Source organism: Conger conger, chromosome 2, assembly GCF_963514075.1.
Source record: "Conger conger chromosome 2, fConCon1.1, whole genome shotgun sequence".
NCBI lineage: Eukaryota > Metazoa > Chordata > Actinopteri > Anguilliformes > Congridae > Conger > Conger conger.
In genome coordinates this window covers 52,867,264-52,878,439 of record NC_083761.1, presented here as the reverse complement: position 1 = coordinate 52,878,439, position 11,176 = coordinate 52,867,264, and the positions used below count along the sequence as shown (strand labels likewise).

The 11,176-nt window shown below is 41.0% G+C and overlaps 1 protein-coding gene across 2 annotated transcripts in view; it reads left to right on the top strand.

Moving 5' to 3' along the window:
* Positions 1-1,865: 1,865 nt before the first annotated feature.
* ntn2 (netrin 2) overlaps positions 1,866-11,176 on the top strand; it is a 67,148-nt gene continuing 57,837 nt past the window's right edge. Inside the window, exon 1 of one of the 2 annotated variants that reach the window (XM_061221656.1) lies at positions 1,866-1,994. The gene's annotated coding sequence lies outside the window, so the exon portion shown is untranslated. Of the gene's footprint in view, positions 1,995-6,575; positions 6,884-11,176 lie in introns of those variants that run through there. The other variant, XM_061221646.1, reaches the window with a different exon arrangement.

The window sequence follows — 11,176 nt, the reverse complement described above, 5'->3', positions numbered from 1 at the left end:
TGACAACTTTTTAGAACTTGTTTAGAAGAAGTCTTTGAAGTTGTCAGATTGTGTGTGCTTTGTCAATTGTGAACACATTATTTTGCTTTTCTGGGATGCAGAAGAAAGCAATTTCTCTCGTGTTGTGTAGTTTATAAACATCATCAGTGATCTCCATATTATATTATATGTCATATTATATTGCAGGCCATTCATTCCAAACCAGTTCATCAAGCAACACACTGATGAAACCAAAGTCTTTCATCTGCATTCCACTTTTCCCTCAAAACCTCTCTTTCTTCTGATGGTAGATATCATAATACTGTGTGTCCCTCCCTTGATGAGGTGCCCTTTTATGAAGTTAAAATATTGGCATGAAAGCTAATCGGCTAATGCCAAATGCTAAGTAGACAGGTAGCCATTTAGTTGCCTCACAAATGGCAAAGGCTAGCCAAGAGCATATATTATAGCTGTGTCATAGGCTGGATGATAGTATACTTGCCTCATAGGCTGGTTAATAAAGAGTATGCCTCAGGCTGGCAAATAGAATGTCTGCACTGGCTAGTAGTTTAGCTGACATGATTGTCTTTAGTAGAGATAGCAGAGAGATTGTAATTAGATTGCAATCTCTGTTCTATTAGTCCAGCCATGATATACCTCAATTATTTAAGTTGTGCACACATACTACATTCACTGAGCACTTTATTAGGAACATACTTTATTACACCTACTTATTCATGCGATTATCTAATCAGCCAATTGTGAGGCAGCAGTGCAATGTATACAATCATGTAGATACGGGTCAGGAACTTCAGTTAATGGTCACATCAACCATCAGAATGGGAAAAAACTTGATCTAAGTGATTGTTGGTGGCAGACAGGGTGGTTTGAGTATCTCAGAAACTGCTGATCTAGAAAAAAAAAAGTGAGCAGCAGTTCTGCAGACAGAAACACCTTGATAATGAGAGACATCAGAGGAGAATGACCAAAGACTGGTCAAAGCTGACAGGAAGGTGACAGTGATGCAAATAATCACACATTATAACAGTGGTATATAGAAGAGCATCTCTGAACACACAACGCATCATAAGTGGATAGGCTACAGCAGTAGAAGTAAAAAAAAAGAAAAAAGTCTAATAAATACCTAATAAAGTGCTCAGTTAGTGTATATATGGTATATTGTCAGGGCTAGAAAGAAAGCAGATTAGTTATTCATTTTAAAAGATTTATGAACGCTTTAAGTGACAGAAAGCATGTAGGTCAATAATAAATATAGCATTTGTGATATGGAGCATACCAAACACATTTGTAATGCCATTGTCTTATGAGTAAGGCAATGTTTTCCCTACTCTTCATAGGAGCCCGTATTAGGTGGAGCTTTGTTCTCTGAGGAGAGGGTTGAGCTAATTGCTGGTGGCATTTTCTTTCTGATCCTTTCCCCTTTTTATTGCTGTAATTATCCAGTGCTTCCAAAATCAGACTTTATCCTCCACAAATCAACAGTGCATACCCCCTTCATTCCATTCAGAGCTCAGTGGCTATCTTAATCAGCAATTTTGCACTCTATGGTCTATTGAGTCCCATTATCTATGCTATGATTTAGGGGCATATGCGTTTTTCTGTAAATGTCGAATTACTGTACTGGTATAGGCTGTTCCTCGGTAACAATATCAGGCACTTCTGGAACACAAATACAACAATCATCGGTGATATCGTTTGCTGTATTTCTCGGAAATTATCGCTAGAGGGCGGGCTCTACTCACAGGAACCCCGAATGTGGAATTCCCCGTGAAAAGGGAGGTATTGCCTTCCCGTCCAACAGCAGAGCCAAAAATGAAGCAAGGCGAAAGCCGGCGGCTGGCATTTTCTTAAAGGTGTCCGCCGCAGGGAACCCGAGAGCGGAGAGGGGCCTTGGAGAAATTCCCCGGAGTTTGTTTTTTAAGCAAATTCAATAAACCTACTGCAGCGCAACAAAGGAGGACAGATCTCTCAGCTTGAAGTTTCTGTGACAGCAAGTGAGTGTGTTTAGCCTGTTTCTCTCGCTTTCTGCTTTTCTTTTTAGCCTAATCTGTCCCCACTTGTAATTAGAGTGATAATCTACCTAGATGTGTCTGTCTGGTTTAGATGCAATTGCCAGGAGGAACTGCAAGTTTTATGCTGATTTTAACTGACTGCATTACATATGTACAAGTATTTGAAATCAAACTGTTTGGCAAAATATTAATATAGATAATATCTCATTATATATTCAGTTATGTATTTGTGTATGACTATTTCTATTTATGTATGGGGCAGAGGGGGTTATATACACTGAACACTTCTTGTTAAACAAAGATAAATAAACTGGATATTTATATTAAGTGAGGAGACAAGTGAGTTACTATTTAAAATAGTGTCACTTCAATATCTAATCTGCAGATAACAGCAACTTGAGTTTAACTGATTACCGGTGAAAAGCAGGGGCACCAGAAAGCTACATCATCACACGGTCTTAATATTGTGCCTCATAACGTTTTTAAATAATCCAATTTTGTTCTTTGGTTACTGAAATTCTCTATTTTAATTGTATGCTTTTTTTTATTGTTTGTTTATTTCATATTCAGTACTGTCAGGAACATATATTTACTTTTGGTACTGATTTGCTTTTTTGTTGAACATTGAGAAGTGCCAAGAAATATCACTGCTATCTATAAATAGAGTATATAATACTTTTGATTGGTATATGAATTGGTTTTTAATCATTCATTTGATTTACAATCACCTTTGTCCAGAATAGTTCTAACATGATACCAATTTTTATAATATTCTACCTTGAGAATCTTTTAAATGCTGATTGGTTTGATAGTATGAAGACATGCAGGTCATACGTATGTGATGGCAGAATTGTGCAGATCTATATTATAAAAATGAAATGCAAAATCAGTAAAATATGGCAAAATGTTTTCCGAGCCATGATAGAAACCATGTGCACATGTGGAAAACCATGCAAACATTGAAAAGTGCTGTTTCGGTGCTGTTAGCAACGCTTACATGCACACTGACAGACATTGCACATGTGACCCCTCCAGCAGCTGAAGTTAGGCTCTTCAATGTCCCTTTACTTTTATGCTGTAGATTAGACCTTAAAAATCCATCTCAGTACAATACAATAAAACACTTTTATCAGTTAACTGAGTTTACATGAGGTGAATAGCTCACGTTTCAGTATTTAAACACTAGTTTCAAGAATACATTTTTTCTCCTTTTTTCAACTTAATACACATAACATTCAAGATGAAAAATCGTCACAAAATTGGTAAACCAATGTTAGTTTTATAGTTTGCAAGCTCTTTTGACTGCATATGTCTGGATGAGCTGCTGCCTCCTGCCAGTTTTGAGAGTTAACGCTGTCGGAACTGCTTTCGCCCCATTCACACCAGCGCTCCTCCATCGACAAAAATAAGTGTTTTAAAAACAGGGCCTGCCAGAACCGCACTGAGCTACACAAAACCAAGCAGGCCGCACACTTGCTGGCTACTTCAGCAAGAATCCCCCTGCTACAACCCACAGTCGTTCTCGTTTTTTTTTTTTTTATAATCTTTCATTTTGCCATGGTAACGGAAACGCCGGAAAGCACTAGAAAACTTGCGAGGGCGAGTGACGATGGCGACACAGCTGTCAGCGGTCGCCAGTTTAGCCGCGGCACCGGCCCTGTCTGGCGGGCGGATAAGGGCGCGGAGAGAGGTGAGAGCGGTGGTGGTCGCGAGCCTCAAGGCAGACAGTCGGGTTATCTGGGAGTGATAAAGTGGAGGTGCGGGCTGCCTGTTAATTGGAGCCTTTCCCCTCCTAAGATAAAAGCGCGGGCGGAAGTGTCTCTCACTCTGCCGTGATGAATGGGGCTCATTTGCCGAGACGCGTCAGGAGTGCTGTGACTGCTGCCATTTATCTTTGCTTTGGAGGAGGGGGGGGGGGGGGGGGAGGAGCAGGACATAGACTTTCCACACCGCTGCATGCAAATTGGATTTTTAATGGTCTTTCTCAGGTCATTATTTAAGGATTTATTTAATTATTTAAGCGCTGCCTCCCGCCCTAACGTGGGCTGGTCAGAGGGCTGTGCTCTCCACCTTTTTTATGTTTGTCAATGGCCCTAATTTTACCATTTTTGTGCGTTGTCCCTCCTGAAAAAAATTGCCAAGCTAGGTTTTTAAATAGCCGGTACCTGGTTGACTTGTTCAGACAAGCTCCATACTCAATGTGGTTTGACCAGCTCAAGCTATGTTTTGAAACAGCTGGTAGCTGGTCATTTCAAGCTGGCAATAGCTGGATCTTACACCAGTGGAGACTCTGGCACATTTTTCCCAGATCAAGAGCTACAGAATGCACACAGATGCTGTTGAAAATGTGGATGCCCAGGCTGTGGGTTTCCTTTTTTTGTAGTATTCTCAATTTGCCCAGTTTATAACCATCCTGTCCCATAACCACGCCACAACCGATTTTACGACATGACCGTACTTTAGGTGTCACAGCAGAGCAACACCGAACACAGCATTAAAGGATGTATAGAGAGGTGAATGCTGTGTTTTATTCAATATCTGTCAGTTGGAGTTGGAGAGCAGCTAAATCAAATGGCAGAGCCTTCAGCAGAGGATAAACAGCAATGTTAAGCACTGAAGGCTCCTTACGCAGAAGAGAATGTAGGGTAGATGGAGAGGACAGAAGCAGGCCTCTGTGTTTTCTCCCAGACAGTGGCAATGAGAGCTGAAGGTAAAAGCGAAAGTGGAGGAATGGAGGGAAGGAGCGGGTTCCAGACGCGGAGGATAGCACTTTGCTTTCGTCCCCCCTGCGCCTGTGCGGTCGCCAGACTCTGCCGTTCGCGGTCACTTCTCCGTCTCCTCTCTCCCGAGCGCCTCCCCAGGACCAAACATGGCGTAATAAATTAGCGCGGGATGTCGATAAATTAGTCGGGATGCCAGGTGTCTTCTGTGTCTGGAACTTCATGCATTCCTCTGCATGATTTACATCTTCGCCTAGGTTTTGTTTGAACACATACTCCTCTCTCACTCTCTCCTCTCTCTCAAACACACACACATACACACACGACAGTTCACATGGAACAGAACTCATGGCCAGATCCTGTGATAAGTGCACTATGTGGGTAATATGACTTACATGTGCAAACCTTGTAAGTCAAAACTTCAGATGCACTACAACATTTGCCTGGAAGGCCTGCAGCAGTTCAGCTGATGGATCTCATTAAGGAGGTTACTGGTCAGTGTGTGGAATGAACTCATGGTCATCATGGGTCTGGTGGTCAGAATACTGAAAGCAGAAATAGTATCAGTGAGCTACACATGGTGTGAAGAGTTGAATTCTCTCATTTAGACAACTGAAGAGAATTGACTCAACAGGCACTCCTTGTATACCCTTATCCTGAATGAGTGGTTTGGGCAGTAAATACGGGAAGAATGTTGATCTTCTTATGATGGAGTCAGGAGGCACCAAGCACGTTATAAGCATACAGCATAATAATAGGCTAATTGTGTTGCGATATCTGATACCTAAAATGATTGTGTGAAATCCGAAATTAAAATATACATTCTGGGTGTGTTATGTACACGTTGCACCTCTTTATTTTGTCCTTTGGTAACACCTGATTATTATTGTTATTTTCATATGTATTGCCACTGGTATGAAAAATGTGGCCATCCATGATGTGTTTTGGTTGAAATTCTAATATGAAATTATGAATGAAGACTATAAGGCGTGCAAAATCCTTTTGGTGTAAGAATGAGTGTGTGTGTGTGTGTGTGTGTGTGCGCGCGCGCGCGCGCACAAGTCCAAGTGAAATTACTATAAATCATGTTCCTTAAAAATAGAACGAGATCGGGTTTGCGAATATGAGTAATTGTTCAGTTATATTTCATAGTTCCGTTGGTTGATGCTGATAAGGCGAAATTATAATTAAAATAGGTAATATGAATCGCATCTGAGTTTAGTTTCTGCATGCCCTTAAGCCTCGTATACTCAGTTTAAACAAGTGCGGTGTTTTGTATTCTCTTTTTATGACTGCCATATGGTTGCCAGTGAAAACACCATCCGTGGGGACTTTCATTTAACCGCTTTCAGATTGGTATGAATTGCACAGTATGTTTTTGGGCACAGCCTTTCCTGGACTTCAATTTTAACTGAAATAACTGAGCTGTCTTTTGTAAAATGATGCAGGTTAAAATAACCTTTTGTGATATTGCTTTACTTTTAGGTGGCAATCAATTTAGCAACCAATTTAGGTCTGTAAATAAACATTAATTAATATCCCTCAATATAACTTACAATATACAATATAACTAAATAGCTTGCGCCATCTCTCTCTCTCTCTCTCTCTCTCTCTCTCTCTCTCTCTCTCTCTCTCTCTCTCTCTCTCTCTCTCTCTCTCTCTCTCTCTCTCTCTCTCTCTCTCTCTCTCTCTCTCTCTGTGCGGTTTCGAGTTAGAGCCAAGGGGTTCTTGTGAGCAATGTTTTCAAAGTCTGGAATTGATTTTAATGGGGAGTATCCTTTCCCTGTTTTTCAACCTATGGATGTATTGGAGCTTTCTTAGTTGGCTTAAACGTAACAACCGAGTGCAGTTTCTCACCTTGGTGCTGTCTCCCCGTCGCTCAAGACAGCGAATAGTGCCTATAGCAGTAAAAGCAGTAAAAGCAGTGGGCGTTTGTCAATGGACGCATTACTAGTTTAAGGTGCCTGTAGAGGTGAACTGATAGACGCATAGTTAAGTAAAGTTCGGTCCGTTAGTTGACTTGTTATAAGCTACTTTCCTTTCATCTTTTTGATACTTTTGTTATTATTTGAATTGTTTTGGATTTCAGTCGCTGGGCTGTGTTTGTTTTCCTTCTTTCTAAGGAGTGTTCCGGGATTTGACAGGGGTTTGGTAAGTTTCCATACACGTTTTATTTTGACGCGGTGCTGTACCTGTTTTGTGAAATTGTGCGTAATTGAACGAATTTGAGAAAATGTCATCCGTCGCTATTAGTTAATTGTAACAACAACGATAATTGCTTACAGGTTCTTTACACGCTTGTTGTTTCTAGTTGATATTTGAGACATTTTTTCGCAATGAGTACTGACTAAAACTTAAAACTAAATATTTTAAGAACCTCAACGACGAAACATACTGCGTTGTAGTTGGGACCCCTGAAAAACATTTTAGGAATTATTTGAGGAAAGGTTGTTGATGTTGCTGTTCTTTGACAACCCCTTTACTATAATTTGATCGCTCAACTGCACGTGGGTTGGTGCCGTTTTTAAGTTCCACAACTACGACTCAATGTGATAATCTAAAGGCTAATAAGAAAGGTCCTGTTTATCAAAACTAGAAATAACAAATTATGACAGGCTTTCCAGGTCATTATGGTCGATGAATTCATATTATTATTATTATTATTATTATTATTATTATTATTATTATTATTATTACGAACAGGCTTTTAAAAAGTCCGGACAGCCGACCGGTCAAGGATGACAGGTGGATGATCCAGGAAACTAGGAGAGGAAGGCAACGCGCGGCTCTACACATGCTGTAAAAAGCCGGGAAAGTAGGTTATAAATAAAAAGCCTCCGGTATGGAATTTATAATATTGCCCTTTACAGGTGCTGTAGTTAATCAGCGTTCAATACAGCGTATAGTTGACTTGAATAACATCATCATTCTGGCCAACTAAGTGATGCCAAACAAAGCAGGACCATACAGTCAGCCTATTATTTCAACGATACTCCAAAGGCGTTTGGCAGCTCTATTTTGCGTTGATTTGAAGGCTATCAGCTGTTAATGAATATTGTTCTTATTGTATGCTGGCATCCAATTTCACAGTAAATGCTATGACTTCCTACAATTTACTGAAGGTTTTCGTTCCCATTCCTCATTTAATCGCCAGGCACGGCTCCGCCACACGAACTGCTGTGTTTGATTTTCTGGAACTTTTAATCGACTGTTGCACATTCTTACGACACGTTTTTATGTTAGGTTTGGCAATTGATGAACGTCTAGATTTCCATTTAATAGTTATATCGTTGTGGTGAAACATATTTAAACTACATATTCACTTAGCTCCACGGTAATACGCTGAGATTTGCTGATCCCAATAGTTTTAGTAGCCTAAGTAACAGAGTAACATAGAAATCTGGGTTTTCACGCCTTCTCAGATAATGTGTCCATTCGCAAGCCAGATTTCCCCTCACACTATTAACATTCTAGACACGGAATACGAAACGAATCCCACAAAGCAGTTTATTATAGGAATAACAAGGGAGTTGTGGCTGTGACTTTTTCATAGAAGAGAACCCGCGCAAATTCCAAAAAGCTGTCAATACCGTAAGCGCTAATTCACATACAACTGTATCCGCTCACGTTAGGAATGTACGCTGGCTGAGTTTGAAAATCAGTAACGGTACGGAACGGTGACGAATTTATGAAGCTATGTGATGGTCTGCGTCATCTGCAACTCTATACCAGGAAAGCTGTTTATCTTTACAATTGGAGGGGTTCGAATAAACTCAGTCTGGCAGACTTCAATAATCATTTGATAGACGCCACTTTACTGTTTAAATGCATACCGTATAGCCTACTTGAGAAACGCTGACACCTTCATTCTTCAGAAGTTAAATTAGCATGAAATCAAGACAGGTATTGGCCTTTTTATGTCACATTCCTTGAGTAACGGGTACCATTACTGCTCAGATGGCAAGTGGTCTGTAAGATTCACCTGTGACTGTGGATCAATGACTATATTTTCCTGCAAAAGAGCCAAATACCACCAAGCATATCTACAGTTAAGGGAGCTCTGACATTCGTACATGGTCCAGCTCAAATGAGTTGTAGCATGGTAACCAAGTTTTCCACCTCCTGGTTCAAAACACACATGGGTATGGTAGCAACAATGATTTGACCCACTGACAGACATGGAACAATTATTTCATGTGTTTCACTTGAATACATGAACGAGCGGTTCTGTATGCCTAGAAGGAACAGGAACAACACTGATAATAATCACGATTCTTGCCATAATGAGCCCCCTGTCTACATTGGGAGCTGTTTGTGAGAAAGTTCAATTTTCAGCTCCAGGTGGGTGACGTGAGACGTGAGGCTTAGACTGCCTCCTCTTTCCTGATGTAGCAGATCATTTTCTTTGCTTTGAAAACCAGGATTCCTTGGGTCTTTTGGCACTGACAAGCTGAACGGGTAAAATCAACACATCCAATATATTTTTCTTCCCTGAGCTGAACAGCTTGAGGAGGAAAGGAATGCTTGTGTTTTTTTTCTCTCGACCCAACCCTCCCCCCATTTCTTTGCACTCGTGTTTCAAGACCGGTGCTTGTTTTAGAGGTAAACGTTAGTCAATTTTCACATATCAATCACACCAGCTGGGACATTTACAAAATGCATAGTGTACACAGTAGTGGTCTGTTGTAACAGATTGCACCACTGTTCGAAAGCCCATTAAAATACAATGAGATATAATTATTTGCATTAGACCACAATCCATCAGAATCCTCCAATTATGTTAATGACGGTGTTTTTAGTCGTAATTATGCAAAATCCTCCATAATGAATGTCTTCAATTGAGTATCTTGGAGAATGCAGTTTGTACAAGGTCTCTATTTTTCTTGTTTTGTCATTTGACACTACTACTACTGCAGAATTACTATGTTTCTCTGTGTTTATACTTATCCTCTGACTACATTTCAGAGCTTTGTCCACTGGTGTGTCAGCCAGACCTGGGTCAAATACGTCATTGTTTTGGGTTCAAATACTGTTCTACGAATTACAGACCTTGTCTGGTGTATTGGAACCTATGAAATACTCTCAGAAAGTGCAAAACCCAGATTGTATTTGAATTCAAAACAATCACGTATTTGACCCAGGATTGGTGACAATAAGTTATGCCATGAAGTTGGTACAAGCCTTTTTTATCAATGAGTGGGGTTAAAGACGAAGCTCTGCTCCTTGCCTGGAGGTGGCGCAAGTAGGTGGCCCACGCCAATGTCCCGGACGTCCCTCGGCCATTTAGCATTCGTCATCACAAAGACTCGCAAAACGCTTCCCGTGGAATCCGCTCTGAGATTCCGACCCTCAGTCAACAGCTCCCCAGTCCTGCCAAGTCCACATGTGTCATCTCCACAGATTTCCTCCAGATGCTGGGGATTTGGAGACGTGTGAGAGGTCTCTTACTGGGTATGGCTTGTCATGCATTCTTCAATTCAGACCGCTCTCTTTTTCGGTGGATAAATGTCATGTTCCCTCTGGGTTCTGATTGACTCTCAGTGAGCCGGGAGGTAAATTTGGCCTTCAGTGGAGGCTTACCGCTTCATATAGAGGGATTTTATTTTTACATGATGAGTAGTTATGGTTGTTGTTGTTAACACAGTTTATATGTACAAAAGATCTGTGGGTTTTTAATTTGCCTGGGTGTTACATGATCCCCCTAGGCTTGGGTCAATTATGTAATTGTTTTGGATTCAAATACTTTTCTACGCTTTACTGAGCTTGTCTGGTGTATTGGGACCGATGAAATACTCACAAATCCCACCTTCTGGTCCTCTTGGTTGGCTCAGTGGCATCAGGCAAGATCAATTGAGTGCAGAAAAGTATTTGAGTCCAAAACAATTACATAATCGATCCAGGATTGTGACCCCGTTAAATGTCCAGAATGATATTAAAAGTGGTTGTGTGCAGATAAGCATGCTCTTTTTTCAGTGGCATCAGGGTATGAGAAGCAAGATATTTGAGTTGGATGAACAGTGAAATTAAGTTGCCTTGTAGGTCACGTAGCTTGACACATCGTACTGTTGCTCACCGATGGGAATTTACCATTACTGCTTGGCTTGACGAATGGACAATACTGACCCCATAAGAAAATGGACTGAGAGTGAGAAGGAGAAAGGGTCGGAGAAGAGGTGGGGAGTAAGATGGGGGATGGGGAAGGAGCAGTGTTTAATGAGTTCAGCTTCCTTTGAAAGTCCTGGCACCCTTGATAATATGTGTGTCAGTATTTGAACACTTAATAAAATTATACGCGGTTTCCCCTAGAGTTCAAAGCGGCCCGCTGCCTGGCTGTTGGGAAGGAGCTTGTGCAATGGAAAATGCAGCTTTCCTTTCGGAATGCTCCCGAAACCACAAGCTGCCTACCGCAGCACAGTGTCTTTCAGGGCTTTCAAAGGGGGCCTT